Here is a 23,216-nt window from a genome sequence, read left to right as displayed (position 1 = left end):
ATTGGTTCAAAGCAAGAACAGTAAGAAGAGTCAGTCTTCTTGTTCTTAAGTCGGCATTGTGTCTTTTGTATTTAATTCCGATGCAATTTCTGTGTTTCATCGTCAATAAGAAGATCCAAGGGATACAGTAAACCGGAAGTGAAGCATCGGAATCTATAACTAGTGTCACAGGAATGGTTCAAAACATAGTCAGTAACAGGAGTCAGTCTTCTTGGACCTAAGTCGGCATTGTGCCTATTGTATTTAATTCCGATGCAATTTCGGTGTTTCATCGTCAATATGAAGGTCCAAGGGATACAGTAAACCTGAAGTGAAGCTACGGAATCTATAAGTAGTGTCACAGGAATGGTTCAAAACATAGTCAGTAATTGGAGTTAGTCTTTTTGGATCTAAGTCGGCATTGTGCCTTTTGTATTTAATTCCGATGCAATTTCGGTGTTTCATCGTCAATATGAAGGGCCAAGGGATACAGTAAACCTGGTGTGAAGCATCCGAAACTATAACTAGTGTCACAGGAATGGTTCACAGCATAGACCGTAAGAAGAGTCAGTCTTCTTGTACTTACGTCGGCATTGTGCCATTTGTATTTAATTCCCATGCAATTTCTGTGTTTCATCGTCAATAAGAAGGTCCAAGGGATTCAGTAAACCTGAAGTGAAGCATCGGAATCTATAACTAGTGTCACTGGAATGGTTCAAAACAAAGACAGTATGAAGAGTCAGTCATCTTGTACTTAAGTCGGCATTGTGATTTTTGTATTTAAGTCCGATGCAATTTCTGTGTTTCATCGTCAATAAGAAGGTCAGAGGGATACAGTAAACCTGAAGTGAAGCATCGGAATCTAAAACTAGTGTCACAGGAATGGTTCAAAACATAGACAGTAAGAAGAGTCAGTCTTCTTGCACTTAAGTCGGCATTGTGCCTTTTCTATTTAATTCCGATGCAATTTCTGTGTTTCATCGTCAATAAGAAGGTCAGAGGGATACAGTAAACCTGAAGTGAAGCATCGGAATCTATAACTAGTGTCACAGGAATTGTTCGGAACATAGTCAGTAAGAAGAGTAAGTCTTCTTGTACTTAAGTCGGCATTTTGCTTTTTGTATTTAATTCCGATGCAATTTCTGTGTTTCATCGTCAATACGAAGGTCAGAGGGATACAGTAAACCTGAAGTGAAGCATCGGAATCTATAACTAGTGTCACAGGAATGGTTCACAGCATAGACAGTAAGAAGTGTCAGACTTCTTGTACTTAAGTCGGCATTGTGCCATTTGTATTTAATTCCCATGCAATTTCTGTGTTTCATCGTCAATAAGAAGGTCGAAGGGATTCAGCAAACCTGAAGTGAAGCATCGGAATCTGTAACTAGTGTCACAGGAATGGTTCACAACATAGTCAGTAAGGAGAGTCAGTCTTCATATACTTACATCGGCATTGTGCCTTTTGTATTTAATTCCGATGCAATTTCTGTGTTTCATCGTCAATAAGATGGTCCAAGGGATACAGTAAACCTGAAGTGAAACAACGGAATCTATAACTAGTGTCACAGGAATGATTCAAAACATAGTCAGTAACAAGAGTCAGTCGTCTTGTACCTAAGTCGGCATTGTGCCTTTTCTATTTAATTCCGATGCAATTTCTGTGTTTCATCGTCAATAAGAAGATCCAAGGGATACAGTAAAACTGGTGTGAAGCATCGAAATCTATAACTAGTGTCACAGGAATGGTTCACAGCATAGACAGTAAGAAGAGTCAGTCTTCTTGTACTTAAGTCGGCATTGTGCCGTTTGTATTTAATTCCGATGCAATTTCTGTGTTTCATCGTCAATAAGAATGTCAGAGGGATACTGTAAACCTGAAGTGAAGCATCGGAATCTATAACTAGTATCACAGGAATGGTTCAAAACATAGTCAGTAAGAAGAGTAAGTCTTCATGTACTTAAGTCGGCATTGTGCCTTTTGTATTTAATTCCGATGCAATTTCATTATATCATCGTCAATAAGAAGTTCCAAGGGAAGCAGTAAACCTGAAGTGAAGCAAAGGAATCTGTAACTAGTGTCAATGGAATGGTTCAAACATAGACAGTAGGAAGAGTCAGTCTTCTTGTACTTAAGTCGGCATTGTGCTTTTTGTTTTTTATTCCGAGGCAATTTCTGTGTTTCATCGTTAATAAGAAGGTCCAAGGTATACGGTAAACCTGAAGTGAAGCATCGGAATCTATAACTAGTGTCACTGGAATGGTTCAAAACATAGAGAGAAGGAAGAGTCAGTCTTCTTGTACTTAAGTCGGCATTGTGCCGATTGTATTTGATTCCGATGTAATTTCTGTGTTTCATCGTCAATAAGGTCAGAGGGATACAGTAAACCTGAAGAGAAGCATCGGAAGCTATAACTAGTGTCACATAAATGGTTCAAAACATAGACAGTAGGAAGAGACAATCTTCTTGTACTTAATTTGGCATTGTGCCTTTTGTATTTCATTCCGAAGCAATTTCTGTGTTTCATCGTCAATATGAAGGTCCAAGGGATACACTAAACCTGAAGTGAAGCATCGGAATCCATAACTAGTGTCACAGGAATGGTTCAAAACATAGTCAGTGAGAAGAGTGAGTCTTCTTGTACTTAAGTCGGCATTGTGCCTTATCTATTTAATTCCGATGCAATTTCTGTGTTTATTCGTCAATAAGAAGGTCCATGGAATACAGTAAACCTGGAGTAAAGCATCGGAATCTATAGCTAGTGTCACTGGATTGGTTCAAAACATAGACAGTAAGAAGAGTCAGTCTTCTTGTTCTTAAGTCGGCATTGTGCCTTTTGTATTTAATTCCGTTGCAATTTCTGTGTTTCATCGTCAATAAGAAGATCCAAGGGATACAGTAAACCGGAAGTGAAGCATCGGAATCTATAACTAGTGTCACAGGAATGGTTCAAAAAATAGTCAGTAAGAAGAGTCAGTCTTCATGTACTTATGTCGGCATTGTGCCATTTGTATTTAATTCCGATGCTATTTCTGTGTTTCATCGTCAACACGAAGGTCCATGGGATACAGTAAACCTGAAGTGAAGCAACGGAATCTATAACTAGTGTCACAGGAATGGTTCAAAACATAGTCGGTAACAGGAGTCAGTCTTCTTGGACCTAAGTCGGCATTGTGCCTTTTTTATTTACTTCCGGTGCAATTTCGATGTTTCATCGTCAATATGAAGGTCCAAGGGATACATTAAACCTGGTGTGAAGCAACGGAAACTATAACTAGTGTCACAGGAATGGTTCACAGCATAGACAGTAAGAAGAGTCAGCCTTCTTGTACTTAAGTCGGCATTGTGCCATTTGTATTTAATTCCCATGCAATTTCTGTGTTTCATCGTCAATTAGAAGGTCCAAGGGATTCAGTAAACCTGAAGTGAAGCATCGGAATCTATAACTAGTGTCACTGGATTGGTTCAAAACAAAGACAGTATGAAGAGTCAGTCTTCTTGTACTTAAGTCGGCATTGTGGTTTTTGTATTTAAGTCCGATGCAATTTCTGTGTTTCATCGTCAATAAGAAGGTCAGAGGGATACAGTAAACCTGAAGTGAAGCATCGGAATCTAAAACTAGTGTCACAGGAATGGTTCAAAACATAGACAGTAAGAAGAGCCAGTCTTCTTGTACTTGAGTCGGCATTGTGCCTTTTGCATTAAATTCCGATGCAATTTCTGTGTTGCATCGTCAATAAGAAGGTTCAAGGGATACAGTAAACCTGGAGTGAAGCATCGTAATCTATAACTAGTGTCACAGGAATAGTTCAAAACATAGACAGTAAGAAGAGTCAGCCTTCTTGTACTTGAGTCGGCATTGTGCCTTTTGTAATTTATTCCGATGCAATTTCATTATTTCATTGTCAATAAGAAGTTCCAACGGAAACAGTAAACCTGAAGTGAAGCATCGGAATCTATAACTAGTGACAATGGAATGGTTCAAACATAGACAGTAGGAAGAGTCAGTCTTCTAGTACTTAAGTCGGCATTGTGCCTTTTGTATTTAATTCCGATGCAATTTCTGTGTTTCATCGTCAATAAGAAGGTCAGAGGGAACAGTGACCCTGAAGTGAAGCATCGGAATCTGTAAGTAGAGTCACAGAAATGGTTCAATACATAGACAGTAAGAAGAGTCAGTCTTCTTGTACTTAAGTCGGCATTGTGAATTTTGTATTTAATTCCGATGCAATTTCTGTGTTTCATCGACAATAAGAAGGTCAGAGGGATACAGTAAACCTGAAGTGAAGCATCGGAATCTATAACTAGTGTCACGGGAATTTTTCAAAATATAGACTGTAAGAAGAGCCAGTCTTCTTGTACTTGAGTCGGCATTGTGCCTTTTGCATTAAATTCCGATGCAATTTCTGTGTTTCATCGACAATAAGAAGGTCCAAGGGATACAGTAAACCTGAGGTCAAGCATCGGAATCTATAACTAGTGTCACAGGAATGGTTCAAAACATAGGCAGTAACAAGAGTCAGCCTTCTTGTACTTATGTCGGCATTGTGCCTTTTGTATTTAATTCCGATGCAATTTCTGTGCTTCATCGTCAATAAGAAGGTCCAACGGATACAGTAAACCTGAAGTGAAGCATCGGAATCTATAACTAGTGTCACAGGAATGGTACAAATCTTAGACAGTAGGAAGAGATAGTCTTCTAGTACTTAAGTCGGCATTGTGTCTTTTCCATTTAATTCCGACGCTTTTTCTGTGTTTCGTCGTCAATAAGAAGGTCCAAGCGATACAGTAAACCTGAAGTGAAGCATCGGAATCTATAACTAGTGTCACAGGAATGGTTCAAAACATAGACTGTATGAAGAGTCGGTCTTCTTGTACTTAAGTCGGCATTGTGCCTTTTGTATTAAATTCCGATGCAATATCTGTGTTTCATCGTCAATAAGAATGTCCAAGGCATACAGTAAACCTGAACTGAAGCATCGGAATCCGTAGCTAGTGTCACAGGAATGGTTCAAAACATAGTCAGTGAGAAGAGTGAGTCTTCTTGTACTTAAGTTGGTATTGTGCCTTTTCTATTTAATTCCGATGTAATTTCTGTGTTTCATCGTTAATAAGAAGGTGCAAGGGATTCAGTAAACCTGGAATGAAGCATCAGAATCTATAACTAGTGTCACAGGAATGGTTCAAAACATAGCCAGTAAGAAGAGTCAGTCTTCTCGTACTTAAGTCGTCTTTGTGCCTTTTCAATTTAATTCCGATGCAATTTCTGTGTTTCATCGTCAATAAGAAGATTCAAGGGATACAGTAAACCGGAAGTGAAGCATCGGAATCTATAACTAGTGTCACAGGAACGGTTCAAAACATAGTCAGTAAGATGAGTCTGTCTTCATGTACTTACATCGGCATTGTGCTTTTGGTATTTAATTCCGATGCAATATCTGTGTTTCATCGTCAATAAGAAGGTCCAAGGGATACAGTAAACCTGGTGTGATGCATAGAAATCTATAACTAGTGTCACAGGAATGGTTCACAGAATAGACAGTAAGAAGAGTCAGTCTTCTTGTACTTAAGTCGGCATTGTGCCTTTTGTATTTAATTCCGATGCAATTTTATTATATCATCGTCAATAAGAAGTTCCAAGGGAAACAGTAAACCTGAAGCGAAGCATCGGAATCTATAACTAGTGTCACAGGAATGGTTCAAAACATAGAGAGATGGAAGAGTCAGTCTTCTTGTACTTAAGTCGGCATTGTGCCGTTTGTTTTCGATTCCGATGTCATTTCTGTGTTTCATCGTCAATAAGAAGGTCAGAGGGATACAGTAAACCTGAAGTGAAGCATCGGAAGCTATAACTAGTGTCAGAAGAATGGTTCAAAGCATAGACAGTAGGAAGTGTCAGTTTTCTTGTACTAAATTCGGCATTGTGCCTTTTGTACTTAATTCCGAAGCAATTTCTGTGTTTCATCGTCAACATAAAGTTCCAAGGGATACACTAAACCTGAAGTGAAGCACCGGAATCCATAACTAGTGTCACAGGAATGGTTCAAAACATAGTCAGTGGGAAGACTGAGTCTTCTTGTACTTAAGTCGGCATTGTGCCTATTCTATTTAATTCCGATGCAATTTCTGTGTTTCTTCGTCAATAAGAAGGTCCAAGGGATACAGTAAACCTGGAGTAAAGCATCGGAATCTATACCTAGTGTCACTGGAATGGTTCAAAACAAAGACAGTATGAAGAGTAAGTCTTCTTGTACTTAAGTTGGCATTGTGCTTTTTGTATTTAAGTCAGATGCAATTTCTGTGATTCATCGTCAATAAGACGGTCAGAGGGATACAGTAAACCTGAAGTGAAGCATCGGAATCTAAAACTAGTGTCACAGGATTGGTTCAAAACATAGACAGTCAGAAGAGTCAGTCTTCTTGCACTTAAGTCGGCATTGTTCCTTTTCTATTTAATTCCGATGCAATTTCTGTGTTTCATCATCAATAAGAAGGTCGGAGGAATACAGTAAACCTGAAGTGAAGCATCGAAATCTATAACTAGTGTCACAGGAATGGTTGAATGCATGGGCAGTAAGAAGAGTCAGTCTTCTTGTCCTTAATTCGGCATAGTGCCTTATGTATTTAATTCCGATGCAATTTCTGTGTTTCATCGTCAATAAGAGGGTCCAAGGGATACAGTAAACCTGGAGTGAAGCATCATAATCTATAACTAGTGTCACAGGAATGGTTCAAGACATAGACAGTAAGAAGAGTCAGCCTTCTTGTACTTAAGTCGGCATTGTTCCTTTTGTATTTAATACCGATGCTATTTCTGTGTTTCTTCGTCAATAAGAAGGTCCAAGAGATACAGTAAACCTGAAGTGAAGCATCGGAATCTATAACTAGTGTAACAGGAATAGTTCAAAACATAGACAGTAACAAGAGTCAGTCTGCTTGTACTTGAGTCTGGCATTGTGCCTTTTGTATTTAATTCCGATGCAATTTCTGTGTTTCATCGTCAATAAGAAGGTCAGAGGGAACAGTGACCCTGAAGTGAAGCATCGGAATCTGTAACTAGTGTCACAGGAATTTTTCAAAATATAGACAGTAAGAAGAGTCAGTCTTCTTGTCCTTAAGTCGGCATTGTGCCTTTTCTATTTAATTCCGATGCAATTTCGGTGTATCATCGTCAATAAGAAGGTCCAAGGGATACAGTAAACCTGGCGTGAAGCATCGGAATCTCTAACTAGTGTCACAGGAATGGTACAAAACATAGACTGTAAGAAGCGTCAGTTTTCATGTACCTAAGACGGCATTGTGCCTTTTCAATTTAATTCCGATGCAATTTCTGTGTTTCACCGTCGATAAGGTCAGAGGGATACAGTAAACCTGATGTGAAGCATCGGAATCTATATCTAGTGTCACAGGAATGGTTCAAAACATAGACAGTAGGAAGAGTCAGTCCTCTTGTACTTAAGTTGGCATTGTGCCTTTTGTATTGAATTCCGATGCAATTTCTGTGTTTCATCGTCATTAAGAAGGTCAGAGGGATACAGTAAACCTGAAGTGAAGCATCGGAATCCAAAATTAGTGTCACAGGAATGGTTCAAAACATAGACAGTAGGAAGAGTCCGTCAACTTGTAATTCAGTCGGCATTGTGCCTTTTGTATTTAATTCCGATGAAATTTCGGTGTTACATCGTCAATAAAAAGGTCCAAGGGATACATTTAACCTGAAGTGAAGCACCGGAATCTATAACTAGTGTCACAGGAATGGTTCAAAACATAGGCAGTAACAAGAGTCAGCCTTCTTGTACTTATGTCGGCATTGTGCCTTTTGTATTTAATTCCGATGCAATTTCTGTGCTTCATCGTCAATAAGAAGGTCCAACGGATACAGTAAACCTGAAGTGAAGCATCGGAATCTATAACTAGTGTCACAGGAATGGTACAAATCTTAGACAGTAGGAAGAGATAGTCTTCTAGTACTTAAGTCGGCATTGTGTCTTTTCCATTTAATTCCGACGCTTTTTCTGTGTTTCGTCGTCAATAAGAAGGTCCAAGCGATACAGTAAACCTGAAGTGAAGCATCGGAATCTATAACTAGTGTCACAGGAATGGTTCAAAACATAGACTGTATGAAGAGTCGGTCTTCTTGTACTTAAGTCGGCATTGTGCCTTTTGTATTAAATTCCGATGCAATATCTGTGTTTCATCGTCAATAAGAATGTCCAAGGCATACAGTAAACCTGAACTGAAGCATCGGAATCCATAGCTAGTGTCACAGGAACGGTTCAAAACATAGTCAGTGAGAAGAGTGAGTCTTCTTGTACTTAAGTTGGCATTGTGCCTTTTCTATTTAATTCCGATGTAATTTCTGTGTTTCATCGTTAATAAGAAGGTGCAAGGGATTCAGTAAACCTGGAATGAAGCATCAGAATCTATAACTAGTGTCACAGGAATGGTTCAAAACATAGCCAGTAAGAAGAGTCAGTCTTCTCGTACTTAAGTCGTCTTTGTGCCTTTTCAATTTAATTCCGATGCAATTTCTGTGTTTCATCGTCAATAAGAAAATTCAAGGGATACAGTAAACCGGAAGCGAAGCATCGGAATCTATAACTAGTGTCACAGGAACGGTTCAAAACATAGTCAGTAAGATGAGTCAGTCTTCATGTACTTACATCGGCATTGTGCTTTTGGTATTTAATTCCGATGCAATATCTGTGTTTCATCGTCAATAAGAAGGTCCAAGGGATACAGTAAACCTGGTGTGAAGCATCGAAATCTATAACTAGTGTCACAGGAATGGTTCACAGCATAGACAGTAAGAAGAGTCAGTCTTCTTGTACTTAAGTCGGCATTGTGCCTTTTGTATTTAATTCCGATGCAATTTTATTATATCATCGTCAATAAGAAGTTCCAAGGGAAACAGTAAACCTGAAGCGAAGCATCGGAATCTATAACTAGTGTCACAGGAATGGTTCAAAACATAGAGAGATGGAAGAGTCAGTCTTCTTGTACTTAAGTCGGCATTGTGCCGTTTGTATTCGATTCCGATGTCATTTCTGTGTTTCATCGTCAATAAGAAGGTCAGAGGGATACAGTAAACCTGAAGTGAAGCATCGGAAGCTATAACTAGTGTCAGAAGAATGGTTCAAAGCATAGACAGTAGGAAGTGTCAGTTTTCTTGTACTAAATTCGGCATTGTGCCTTTTGTACTTAATTCCGAAGCAATTTCTGTCTTTCATCGTCAACATAAAGTTCCAAGGGATACACTAAACCTGAAGTGAAGCACCGGAATCTCTAACTAGTGTCACAGGAATGGTACAAAACATAGACTGTAAGAAGAGTCAGTCTTCTTGCACTTAAGTCGGCATTGTTCCTTTTCTATTTAATTCCGATGCAATTTCTGTGTTTCATCATCAATAAGAAGGTCGGAGGAATACAGTAAACCTGAAGTGAAGCATCGAAATCTATAACTAGTGTCACAGGAATGGTTGAATGCACAGGCAGTAAGAAGAGTCAGTCTTCTTGTCCTTAATTCGGCATAGTGCCTTATGTATTTAATTCCGATGCAATTTCTGTGTTTCATCGTCAATAAGAGGGTCCAAGGGATACAGTAAACCTGGAGTGAAGCATCATAATCTATAACTAGTGTCACAGGAATGGTTCAAAACATAGACAGTAAGAAGAGGCAGCCTTCTTGTACTTAAGTCGGCGTTGTTCCTTTTGTATTTAATACCGATGCTATTTCTGTGTTTCTTCGTCAATAAGAAGGTCCAAGAGATACAGTAAACCTGAAGTGAAGCATCGGAATCTATAACTAGTGTCACAGGAATAGTTCAAAACATAGACAGTAACAAGAGTCAGTCTGCTTGTACTTGAGTCTGGCATTGTGCCTTTTGTATTTAATTCCGATGCAATTTCTATGTTTCATCGTCAATAAGAAGGTCAGAGGGAACAGTGACCCTGAAGTGAAGCATCGGAATCTGTAACTAGTGTCACAGGAATTTTTCAAAATATAGACAGTAAGAAGAGTCAGTCTTCTTGTCCTTAAGTCGGCATTGTGCCTTTTCTATTTAATTCCGATGCAATTTCTGTGTTTCACCGTCGATAAGGTCAGAGGGATACAGTAAACCTGATGTGAAGCATCGGAATCTATATCTAGTGTCACAGGAATGGTTCAAAACATAGACAGTAGGAAGAGTCAGTCCTCTTGTACTTAAGTTGGCATTGTGCCTTTTGTATTGAATTCCGATGCAATTTCTGTGTTTCATCGTCAATAAGAAGGTCAGAGCGATACAGTAAACCTGAAGTGAAGCATCGGAATCCAAAATTAGTGTCACAGGAATGGTTCAAAACATAGACAGTAGGAAGAGTCCGTCAACTTGTAATTCAGTCGGCATTGTGCATTTTGTATTTAATTTCGATGCAATTTCGGTGTTTCATCGTCAATAAAAAGGTCCAAGGGATACATTTAACCTGAAGTGAAGCACCGGAATCTATAACTAGTGTCACAGGAATGGTTCAAAACATAGTCAGTAAGAAGAGTCAGTCTTCTAGTACTTAAGTCGGCATGGTGCCATTTCTATTTAATTCCGATGCAATTTCTGTGTTTCATCGTCAATACGAAGGTCCAAGGGAAACACTAAACCTGGAGTGAAGCATTGGAAACTATAACTTGTGTTACAGGAATTGTTCAAACATAGACAGTAATAAGAGTCAGTCTTCTTGCACTTAAGTCGGCATTGCGCATTTTCTATTTATTTCCGATGCAATTTCTGTGTTTCATCGTCAATAAGAAGGTCAGAGGGATACAGTAAACCTTAAGTGAAGCATCGGAATCTCTAACTAGTGTCACAGGAATGGTACAAAACATAGACAGTAAGAAGAGTCAGTCTTCATGTACCTAAGACGGCATTGTGCCTTTTCTATTTAATTCCGATGCAATTTTTGTGTTTCATCGTCAATAAGAAGGTCCAAGGGATACAGTAAACCTGAAGTGAAGCATCGGAATCTATAACTAGTGTAACAGGAATGGTTCAAAACATAGTAAGTAAGAAGAGTCAGTCTTCATGTACTTATGTCGGCATTGTGCCATTTGTATTAATTCCGATGCAATTTCTGTGTTTCATGTTCAATAAGAAGGTCCAAGGGATACAATAAACCTGAAGTGAAGCATCGGAATCTATAACTAGTGTCACAGGAATGGTTCAAAGCATAGTAAGTAAGAAGAGTCAGTCTTCTTGTCCTTAAGTCTACATTGTGCCTTTTCTATTTAAATCCGATGAAATTTCTGTGTTTCATCGTCAATAAGAAGGTCAGAGGGATACAGTAAATCTGAAGTGGAGCATCGGAATCTATAACTAGTGTCACAGAAATGGTTCAAAACATAGTCAGTAAGAAGAGTCAGTCTTTTTGTACTTAAGTCGGCACTGTTCCTTTTCTATTTATTTCCGATGTAATTTCTGTGTTTCATCGTCAATAAGAAGGTCCAAATGATACAGTAAACCTGAAGTGAAACATCGGAATCTATAACTAGCGTCACAGGAACGGTTCAAAACATAGTCACTAAGATGAGTCAGTCTTCATGTACTTACATCGGCATTGTGCCTTTTGTATTTAATTCCGATGCAATATCTGTGTTTCATCGTCAATAAGAAGGTCCAAGGGATACAGTAAACCTGGTGTGAAGCATCGAAATCTATAACTAGTGTCACAGGAATGGTTCACAGCATAGACAGTAAGAAGAGTCAGTCTTCTTGTACTTAAGTCGGTATTGTGCCTTTGTATTTAATTCCAATGCAATTTCTGTGATTCATCGTCAATAAGAAGGTCCAAGGGATTCAGTAAACCTGAAGTGAAGCATTGGAATCTATAACTAGTGTCACAGGAATGGTTCAAAATATAGACAGTAGGAAGAGTCAGTCTTCTTGTACTTAAGTCGGCATTGGGCCGTTTGTATTTAATTCCGATGCAATTTCTGTGTTTCATCGTCAATAAGAATGTCAGAGGGATACTGTAAACCTAAAGTGAAGCATCGGAATCTAAAACTAGTGTCACAGGAATGGTTCAAAACATAGTCAGTAACAAGAGTCAGTCGTCTTGTACCTAAGTCGGCATTGTGCCTTCTCTATTTAATTCCGATGCAATATCTGTGTTTCATCGTCAATAAGAAGGTCCAAGGGATACAGTAAACCTGGTGTGAAGCATCGAAATCTATAACTAGTGTCACAGGAATGGTTCACAGCATAGACAGTAAGAAGTGTCAGTCTTCTTGTACTTAATTCGGCATTGGGCCGTTTGTATTTAATTCCGATGCAATTTCTGTGATCCATCGTCAATAAGAAGGTCCAAGGGATTCAGTAAACCTGAAGTGAAGCATTGGAATCTATAACTAGTGTCACAGGAATGGTTCAAAACATAGACAGTAAGAAGAGTCAGTCTTCTAGTACTTAAGTCGGCATGGTGCTATTTCTATTTAATTCCGATGCAATTTCTGTGTTTGATCGTCAATAAGAAGGTCCAAGGGAAACACTAAACCTGGAGTGAAGCATTGGAAACTATAACTAGTGTCACAATAATTGTTCAAACATAGACAGTAATAAGAGTCAGTCATCTTGCACTTAAGTCGGCATTTTCATTTTCTATTTATTTCCGATGCAATTTCTGTGTTTCATCGTCCATAAGAAGGTCAGAGGGATACAGTAAACCTCAAGTGAAGCATCGGAATCTCTAACTAGTGTCACAGGAATGGTTCAAAACATAGTCGGTAAGAAAAGTCAGTCTTCTTGTCCTTAAGTCGGCATTGTGTCTTTTGTATTTAATTCTGACGCAATTTCTGTGTTTCAACGTCAATAAGAAGGTCCAAGGGATACAGTAAACCTGGAGTGTAGCATCGGAATCTATAACTAGTGTCACAGGAATGGTACAAAACATAGACAGTAAGAAAAGTCAGTCTTCATGTACCTAAGTCGGCATTGTGCCTTTTCTATTTAATTCCGATGCAATTTTTTTGTTTCATCGTCAATAAGAAGGTCCAAGGGATACAGTAAACCTGAAGTGAAGCATCGGAATCTGCAACTAGTGTAACAAGAATTGTTCAAAACATAGTAAGTAAGAAGAGTCAGTCTCCATGTACTTAAGTCGGCATTGTGCCTTTTGTATTAATCCCGATGCAATTTCTGTGTTTCATCTTCAATAAGAAGGTCCAAGGGATACAGTAAACCTGAAGTGAAGCATCGGAATCTAAAACTAGTGTCACAGGAATGGTTCAAAACATAGTAAGTAAGAAGAGTCAGTCTTCTTGTACTTAAGTCGGCATTGTGCCTTTTCTATTTCATTCCGATGCAATTTCAGTGTTTCATCGTCAATAAGAATGTCAGAGGGATACAGTAACCCTGAAGTGAAGCATCGGAATTTATATCTAGTGTCACAGAAATGGTTCAATATACAGACAGTATGACGAGTCAGTCTTCTTGTACTTAAGTCGGTATTGTGCATTTTGTATTTAATTCCGATGCAATTTCTGAGATTCATCGTCAAAAAGAAGGTCAGAGGGATACAGTAAACCTGAAGTGAAGCATCGGAATCTGTAACTAGTGTAACAAGAATTGTTCAAAACATAGTATGTAAGAAGAGTCAGTCTCCATGTACTTAAGTCGGCATTGTGCCTTTTGTATTAATCCCGATGCAATTTCTGTGTTTCATCTTCAATAAGAAGGTCCAAGGGATACAGTAAACCTGAAGTGAAGCATCGGAATCTAAAACTAGTGTCACAGGAATGGTTCAAAACATAGTAAGTAAGAAGAGTCAGTCTTCTTGTACTTAAGTCGGCATTGTGCCTTTTCTATTTCATTCCGATGCAATTTCAGTGTTTCATCGTCAATAAGAATGTCAGAGGGATACAGTAACCCTGAAGTGAAGCATCGGAATTTATATCTAGTGTCACAGAAATGGTTCAATATACAGACAGTATGACGAGTCAGTCTTCTTGTACTTAAGTCGGTATTGTGCATTTTGTATTTAATTCCTTTGCAATTTCTGTGTTTCATCGTCAATAAGAAGGTCAGAGGGATACAGTAAACCTGAAGTGAAGCATCGGAATCTATAACTAGTGTAACAGGAATGGTTCAAAACATAGTAAGTAAGAAGAGTCAGTCTTCATGTACTTAAGTCGGCATTGTGCCATTTGTATTAATTCCGATGCAATTTCTGTGTTTCATGTTCAATAAGAAGGTCCAAGGGATACAGTAAACCTGAAGTGAAGCATCGGAATCTATAACTAGTGTCACAGGAATGGTTCAAAGCATAGTAAGTAAGAAGAGTCAGTCTTCTTGTACTTAAGTCGGCATTGTGCCTTTTCTATTTAATTCCGATGCAATTTCAGTGTTTCATCGTCAATAAGAAGGTCCAAGGGATACAGTAAACCTGGAGTGAAGCATCGGAATCAATAACTAGTGTCACAGGAATGGTTCAAAACATAGACAGTAAGAAGAGTCAGTCTTACTGTACTTAAGTCGGCATTGTGCCTTTTCTGTTTAAATCCGATGAAATTTCTGTGTTTCATCGTCAATAAGAAGGTCAGAGGGATACAGTAAATCTGAAGTGAAGCATCGGAATCTATAACTAGTGTCACAGAAATGGGTCAAAACATAGTCAGTAAGAAGAGTCAGTCTTTTTGTACTTAAGTCGGCACTGTTCCTTTTCTATTTATTTCCGATGTAATTTCTGTGTTTCATCGTCAATAAGAAGGTCCAAATGATACAGTAAACCTGAAGTGAAACATCGGAATCTATAACTAGTGTCACAGGAACGGTTCAAAACATAGTCAGTAAGATGAGTCAGTCTTCATGTACTTACATCGGCATTGTGCCTTTTGTATTTAATTCCGATGCAATATCTGTGTCTCATCGTCAATAAGAAGGTCCAAGGGATACAGTAAACCTGGTGTGACGCATCGAAATCTATAACTAGTGTCACAGGAATGGTTCACAGCATAGACAGTAAGAAGAGTCAGTCTTCTTGTATTTAAGTCGGTATTGTGCCTTTTGTATTTAATTCCGATGCAATATCTGTGTTTCATCGTCAATAAGAAGGTCCAAGGGATACAGTAAACCTGGTGTGAAGCATCGAAATCTATAACTAGTGTCACAGGAATGGTTCGCAGCATAGACAGTAAGAAGAGTCAGTCTTCTTGTATTTAAGTCGGCATTGGGCCGTATGTATTTAATTCCAATGCAATTTCTGTGATTCATCGTCAATAAGAAGGTCGAAGGGATTCAGTAAACCTGAAGTGAAGCATTGGAATCTATAACTAGTGTCGCAGGAATGGTTCAAAATATAGACAGTAGGAAGAGTCAGTCTTCTTGTAGTTAAGTCGGCATTGTGCCGTTTGTATTCGATTCCGATGTCATTTCTGAGTTTCATCGTCAATAAGAAGGCCAGAGGGATACAGTAAACCTGAAGTGAAGTATCGGAAGCTATAACTAGTGTCAGAAGAATGGTTCAAAACATAGACAGTAGGAAGTGTCAGTTTTCTTGTACTAAATTCGGCATTGTGCCTTTTGTATATAATTCCGAAGCAATTTCTGTGTTTCATCGTCAACATGAAGGTCCAAGGGATACACTAAACCTGAAGTGAAGCATCGGAATCCATAACTAGTGTCACAGGAATGGTTCAAAACATAGTCAATGGGAAGAGTGAGTCTTCTTGTACTGAAGTCGGCATTGTGCCTATTCTATTTAATTCCGATGCAATTTCTGTGTTTTTTCGTCAATAAGAAGGTCCAAGGGATACAGTAAACCTGAAGTGAAGCATCGGAATCAATAACTAGTGTCACAGGAATAGTTCGAAACATAGACAGTAACAATAGTCAGTCTTCTTGTAGTTGAGTCTGGCATTGTGCCTTTTGTATTTAATTCCGATGCAATTTCTGTGTTTCATCGTCAATAAGAAGGTCAGAGGGAACAGTGACCCCGAAGTGAAGCATCGGAATCTGTAACTAGTGTCACAGGAATTTTTCAAAATATAGACAGTAAGAAGAGTCAGTCTTCTTGTACTTGAGTCGGCATTGTGCCTTTTGTATTAAATTCCGATGCAATTTCTGTGTTTCATCGACATTAAGAAGGTCCAAGGGATACAGTAAACCTCAAGTCAAGCATCGTAATCTATAACTAGTGTCACAGGAATGGTTCAAAACATAGGCAGTAACAAGAGTCAGTCTTCTTGTCCTTAAGTCGGCATTGTGCCTTTTATATTTAATTCCGATGCAATTTCGGTGTATCATCGTCAATAAGAAGGTCCAAGGGATACAGTAAACCTGGCGTGAAGCATCGGAATCTATAACTAGTGTCACAGGAATGGTTCGAAACATAGTCAGCATAAGAGTCAGTCTTCATGTACTTAAGTCGGCATTGTGCCTTTTGTAATTAATTCCGATGCAATTTCATTATTTCATTGACAAAAAGGAGGTCCAAGGGATACAGTAAACCTGGAGTGAAGCATCTTAATTTATAACTAGTGTCACAGGAATGGTTCAAAACATAGACAGTAAGAAGAGTCAGCCTTCTTGTACTTAAGTCGCCATTGTGCCTTTTGTATTTAATTCCGATGCAATTTCTGTGTTTCACCGTCGATAAGGTCAGAGGGATACAGTAAACCTGATGTGAAGCATCGGAATCTATATCTAGTGTCACAGGAATGGTTCAAAACATAGACAGTAGGAAGAGTCAGTCTTCTTGTACTTAAGTCGGCATTGTGCCTTTTGTATTAAATTCCGATGCAATTTCTGTGTTTCATCGTCAATAAGAAGGTCAGAGGGATACAGTAAACCTGAAGTGAAGCATCGGAATCCAAAATTAGTGTCACAGGAATGGTTCAAAACATAGACAGTAGGAAGAGTCAGTCAACTTGTAATTCAGTCGGCATTTTCATTTTCTATTTATTTCCGATGCAATTTCTGTGTTTCATCGTCCATAAGAAGGTCAGAGGGATACAGTAAACCTCAAGTGAAGCATCGGAATCTCTAACTAGTGTCACAGGAATGGTTCAAATCATAGTCGGTAAGAAAAGTCAGTCTTCTTGTCCTTAAGTCGGCATTGTGTCTTTTGTATTTAATTCCGACGCAATTTCTGTGTTTCAACGTCAATAAGAAGGTCCAAGGGATACAGTAAACCTGGAGTGTAGCATCGGAATCTATAACTAGTGTCACAGGAATGGTACAAAACATAGACAGTAAGGAGAGTCAGTCTTCATGTACCTAAGTCGGCATTGTGCCTTTTCTATTTAATTCCGATGCAATTTTTGTGTTTCATCGTCAATAAGAAGGTCCAAGGGATACAGTAAACCTGAAGTGAAGCATCGGAATCTATAACTAGTGTAACAAGAATTGTTCAAAACATAGTAAGTAAGAAGAGTCAGTCTCCATGTACTTAAGTCGGCATTGTGCCTTTTGTATTAATCCCGATGCAATTTCTGTGTTTCATCTTCAATAAGAAGGTCCAAGGAATACAGTAAACCTGAAGTGAAGCATCGGAATGTATAACTAGTGTCACAGGAATGGTTCAAAACATAGACAGTAAGAAGGGTCAGTCTTCTTATACTTAAGTCGCCATTGTGCCTTTTCTAATTAATTTCGATGCAATTTCTGTGTTTCATCGTCAATAAGAATGTCAGAGGGATACAGTAACCCTGAAGTGAAGCATCGGAATTTATATCTAGTGTCACAGAAATGGTTCAATATATAGACAGTATGACGAGTCAGTCTTCTTGTACTTATGTCGGCATTGTGCATTTTGTATTTAATTCCGATGCAATTTCTGAGATTCATCGTCAATAAGAAGGTCAGAGGGATACAGTAAACCTGAAGTGAAGCATCGGAATCTATAACTAGTGTCACAGGAATGGTTCAAAACATAGACAGTAAGAAGAGTCAGTCTTCCTGTACTTAAGTCGGCATTGTGCCTTTTCTATTTAAATCCGATGAAATTTATGTGTTTCATCGTCAATAAGAAGGTCAGAGGGATACAGTAAATCTGAAGTGAAGCATCGGAATCTGTAACTAGTGTCACAGAAATGGTTCAAAACATAGTCAGTAAGAAGAGACAGTCTTTTTGTACTTAAGTCGGCACTGTTCCTTTTCTATTTATTTCCGATGTAATTTCTGTGTTTCACCGTCTATAAGAAGGTCCAAATAATACAGTAAACCTGAAGTGAAACATCGGAATCTATAACTAGTGTCACAGGAATGGTTCAAAACATAGACAGTAAGAAGAGTCAGTTTTCTTGTACTTAAGTCGGTATTGCGCCTTTTGTATTTAATTCCGATGCAATTTCTGTGTTTCATCGTCAATAAGGTCAGAGGGATACAGTAAACCTGAAGTAAAGCTTAGGAATCTATAACTAGTGTCACAGGAATGGTTCAAAACAAAGACAGAAGGAAGAGTCAATCTTCTTGTACTTACGTCGGCATTGTGCTCTTTGTATTTAATTCCTATGCAATTTCTGTGTTTCATCGTCAATAAGAAGGTCAGAGGGATACAGTAAACCTGAAGTGAAGCATCGGAATCCAAAATTAGTGTCACAGGAATGGTTCATAACATAGACAGTAGGAAGAGTCAGTCTTCTTGTACTTAAGTCGGCATTGTGCTATTTGTATTTAATTCCGATGCAATTTCGGTGTTTCATCGTCAATAAGTAGGTCCAAGGGATACATTAAACCTGAAGTGAGGCATCGGAATCTATAACTAGTGTCACAGGAATGGTTCAAAACATAGTCAGTAAGACGAGTCAGTCTTCTTGTACTTAAGTCGGCATTGTGCCTTTTCTATTTAATTCCGATGCAATTTCTGTGTTTCATCGTCAATAAGAAGGTCCAAGGGATACAGTAAACCTGAAGTAAAGCGTCGGAATCTATAACTAGTGTCACAGGAATGGTTCAAAACAAAGACAGAAGGAAGAGTCAATCTTCTTGTACTTAAGTCGGCATTGTGCCTTTTGTATTTAATTCCTATGCAATTTCTGTGTTTCATCGTCAATAAGAAGGTCAGAGGGATACAGTAAACCTGAAGTGAAGCACCGGAATCCAAAATTAGTGTCACAGGAATGGTTCAAAACATAGACAGTAGGAAGAGTCAGTCTTCTTGTACTTAAATCGGCATTGTGCTATTTGTATTTAATTCCGATGCAATTTCGGTGTTTCATCGTCAATAAGTAGGTCCAAGGGATACATTAAACCTGAAGTGAAGCATCGGAATCTATAACTAGTGTCACAGGAATGGTTCTAAACATAGTCAGTAAGACGAGACAGTCTTCTTGTACTTAAGTCGGCATTGTGCCTTTTCTATTTAATTCCGATGCAATTTCTGTGTTTCATCGTCAATAAGAAGGTCCAAGGGATACAGTAAACCTGAAGTGAAGCATCGGAATCTATAACTAGTGTCACAGGAATGGTTCAAAACATAGACAGTAAGAAGAGTCAGTCTTATTGTACTTATGTCGGTATTGTACCTGATGTATTTAATTCCGATGCAATTTCTGTGTTTCATCGTCATTAAAGTCAGAGGGATACAGTAAACCTGAAGTGAAGCATCGGAATCCAAAATTAGTGTCACAGGAATGGTTCAAAACATAGACAGTAAGAAGAGTCAGTCTTCCTGTACTTAAGTCGGCATTGTGCGTTTTCTATTTAAATCCGATGAAATTTCTGTGTTTCATCGTCAATAAGAAGGTCCAAATGATACAGTAAACCTGAAGTGAAGCACCGGAATCTATAACTAGTGTCACAGGAATGGTTCAAAACATAGACAGTAAGAAGAGTCAGTCTTCTTGTACTTAAGTCGGTATTGCGCCTTTTGTATTTAATTCCGATGCAATTTCTGTGTTTCATCGTCAATAAGGTCAGAGGGATACAGTAAACCTGAAGTGAAGCATCGGAATCTATAACTAGTGTCACAGGAATGGTTCAAAAGAAATACAGAAGGAAGTGTCAGTCTTCTTGTACTTAAGTCGGCATTGTGCCTTTTGTATTTAATTCCTATGCAATTTCTGTGTTTCATCGTCAATATGAAGGTCAGAGGGATACAGTAAACCTGAAGTGAAGCATCGGAATCCAAAATTAGTGTCACAGGAATGGTTCAAATCATAGACATTAGGAAGAGTCAGTCTTCTTGTACTTAGGTCGGCATTGTGCCTTTTGTATTTAATTCCGATGCAATTTCGGTGTTTCATCGTAAATAAGTAGGTCCAAGGGATACATTAAACCTGAAGTGAAGCATCGGAATCTATAACTAGTGTCACAGGAATGGTTCTAAACATAGTCAGTAAGACGAGTCAGTCTTCTTGTACTTAAGTCGGCATTGTGCCTTTTCTATTTAATTCCGATGCAAGTTCTGTGTTTCATCGTCAATAAGAAGGACCAAGGGATACAGTAAACCTGAAGTGAAGCGTCGGAATCTATAACTAGTGTCACAGGAATGGTTCAAAACATAGACAGTAAGAAGAGTCAGTCTTATTGTACTTATGTCGGTATTGTACCTGATGTATTTAATTCCGATGCAATTTCTGTGTTTCATCGTCATTAAAGTCAGAGGGATACAGTAAACCTGAAGTGAAGCATAGGAATCTATAACTAGTGTCACAGGAATGGTTCAAAACATAGACGGTAGGAAGAGTCAGTCTTCTTGTACTTATGTCGGCATTGTGCCTTTTGTATTTAATTCCTATGCAATTTCTGTGTTTCATCGTCAATAAGAAGGTCAGAGGGATACAGTAAACCTGAAGTGAAGCATCGGAATCCAAAATTAGTGTCACAGGACTGGTTCAAACCATAGACAGTAGGAAGAGTCAGTCATCTTGTACTTAAGTCGGCATTGTGCCTTCTGTAATTAATTCCGAGGCAATTTCTGTGTTTCATCGTCAATAAGAAGGTGCAAGGGGTACAGTAAGACTGAAGTGAAGCATCGGAATCTATAGCTAGTGTCACAGGAATGGTTCAAAACATAGACAGTAAGAAGGGTCAGTCTTCTTATACTTAAGTCGCCATTGTGATTTTTCTAATTAATTTCGATGCAATTTCTGTGTTTCATCGTCAATAAGAATGTCAGAGGGATACAGTAACCCTGAAGTGAAGCATCGGGATCTATAACTAGTGTCACAGAAATGGTTCAATATATAGACAGTATGAAGAGTCAGTCATCTTGTACTTAAGTCGGCATTGTGCATTTTGTATTAAATTCCGATGCAATTTCTGAGTTTCATCGTCAATAAGAAGGTCAGAGGGATACAGTAAACCTGAAGTGAAGCATCGGAATCTATAACTCGTGTCACAGGAATGGTTCAAAACATAGACAGTAAGAAGAGTCAGTCTTCCTGTACTTAAGTCGGCATTGTGCGTTTTCTATTTAAATCCGATGAAATTTCTGTGTTTCATCGTCAATAAGAAGGTCAGAGGGATGCAGTAAATCTGAAGTGAAGCATCGGAATCTATAACTAGTGTCACAGAAATGGTTCAAAACATAGTCAGTAAGAAGAGTCAGTCTTTTTGTACTTAAGTCGGCACTGTTCCTTTTCTATTTATTTCCGAAGTAATTTCTGTGTTTCATCGTCAATAAGAAGGTCCAAATGATACAGTAAACCTGAAGTGAAGCACCGGAATCTATAACTAGTGTCACAGGAATGGTTCAAAACATAGACAGTAAGAAGAGTCAGTCTTCTTGTACTTAAGTCGGTATTGCGCCTTTTGTATTTAATTCCGATGCAATTTCTGTGTTTCATCGTCAATAAGGTCAGAGGGATACAGTAAACCTGAAGTGAAGCATCGGAATCTATAACTAGTGTCACAGGAATGGTTCAAAAGAAATACAGAAGGAGGTGTCAGTCTTCTTGTACTTAAGTCGGCATTGTGCCTTTTGTATTTAATTCCTATGCAATTTCTGTGTTTCATCGTCAATAAGAAGGTCAGAGGGATACAGTAAACCTGAAGTGAAGCATCGGAATCCAAAATTAGTGTCACAGGAATGGTTCAAATCATAGACATTAGGAAGAGTCAGTCTTCTTGTACTTAAGTCGGCATTGTGCCTTTTGTATTTAATTCCGATGCAATTTCGGTGTTTCATCGTAAATAAGTAGGTCCAAGGGATACATTAAACCTGAAGTGAAGCATCGGAATCTATAACTAGTGTCACAGGAATGGTTCAAAATATAGTCAGTAAGACGAGTCAGTCTTCTTGTACTTAAGTCGGCATTGTGCCCTTTCTATTTAATTCCGATGCAATTTCTGTGTTTCATCGTCAATAAGAAGGTCCAAGGGATACAGTAAACCTGGAGTAAAGCATCGGAATCTATAACTAGTGTCAATGGAATGGTTCAAAACACAGACAGTAAGAAGAGTCAGTCTTCTTGTAAATAAGTCGTCATTGCGCCTTTTGTATTAAATTCCGGTGCAATTTCTGTTTTTCATCGTCAATAAGAAGGTCAGAGGGATACAGCAAACCTGAAGTAAAGCATCGGAATCTATAAATAGTGTCACAGGAATGGTTCCAAACATAGTCAGTGAGAAGAGTCAGTCTTCATGTACTTAAGTCGGCGTTTGCCTTTTGTATTAAATTCCGGCGAAATTTCTGTGTTTCATCGTCAATATGAAGGTCCAAGGGATACAGTAAACCTGGAGTGAAGCATCGGAATCTATTACTAGTGTCACAGGAATGGTTCAAAACATAGACAGTAAGAAGATACAGTCTTCTTGTACTTAAGTCGGCATTGTGGCATTTGTATTTAATTCCGATGCAATTTCTGAGTTACATCGTCAATAAGAAGGTCAGAGGGATACAGTAAACCTGAAGTGAAGCATCGGAGTCCGAAATTAGTGTCACAGGAATGGTTCAAACCATAGACAGTATGAAGAGTCAGTCTTCTTGTACCTAAGTCGGCATTGTGCATTTTGTATTTAATTCCGATGCAATTTCTGAGTTTCATCGTCAATAAGAAGGTCAGGGGGATACAGTAAACCTGAAGTGAAGCATCGGAAACTATAACTAGTGTCACAGGAATGGTTCAAAACATAGACAGTAAGAAGAGTCAGTCTTCCTGTACTTAAGTCGGCATTGTGCCTTTTCTATTTAAATCCGATGAAATTTCTGTGTTTCATCGTCAATAAGAAGGTCAGAGGGATACAGTAAATCTGAAGTGAAGCATCGGAATCTATAACTAGTGTCACAGAAATGGTACAAAACATAGTCAGTAAGAAGAGTCAGTCTT

This window comes from Schistocerca serialis, chromosome 6 (genome assembly GCF_023864345.2).
Source record: "Schistocerca serialis cubense isolate TAMUIC-IGC-003099 chromosome 6, iqSchSeri2.2, whole genome shotgun sequence".
NCBI classification, from domain to species: Eukaryota; Metazoa; Arthropoda; class Insecta; order Orthoptera; family Acrididae; genus Schistocerca; species Schistocerca serialis.
Note: the sequence above shows the minus strand (reverse complement) of the source record.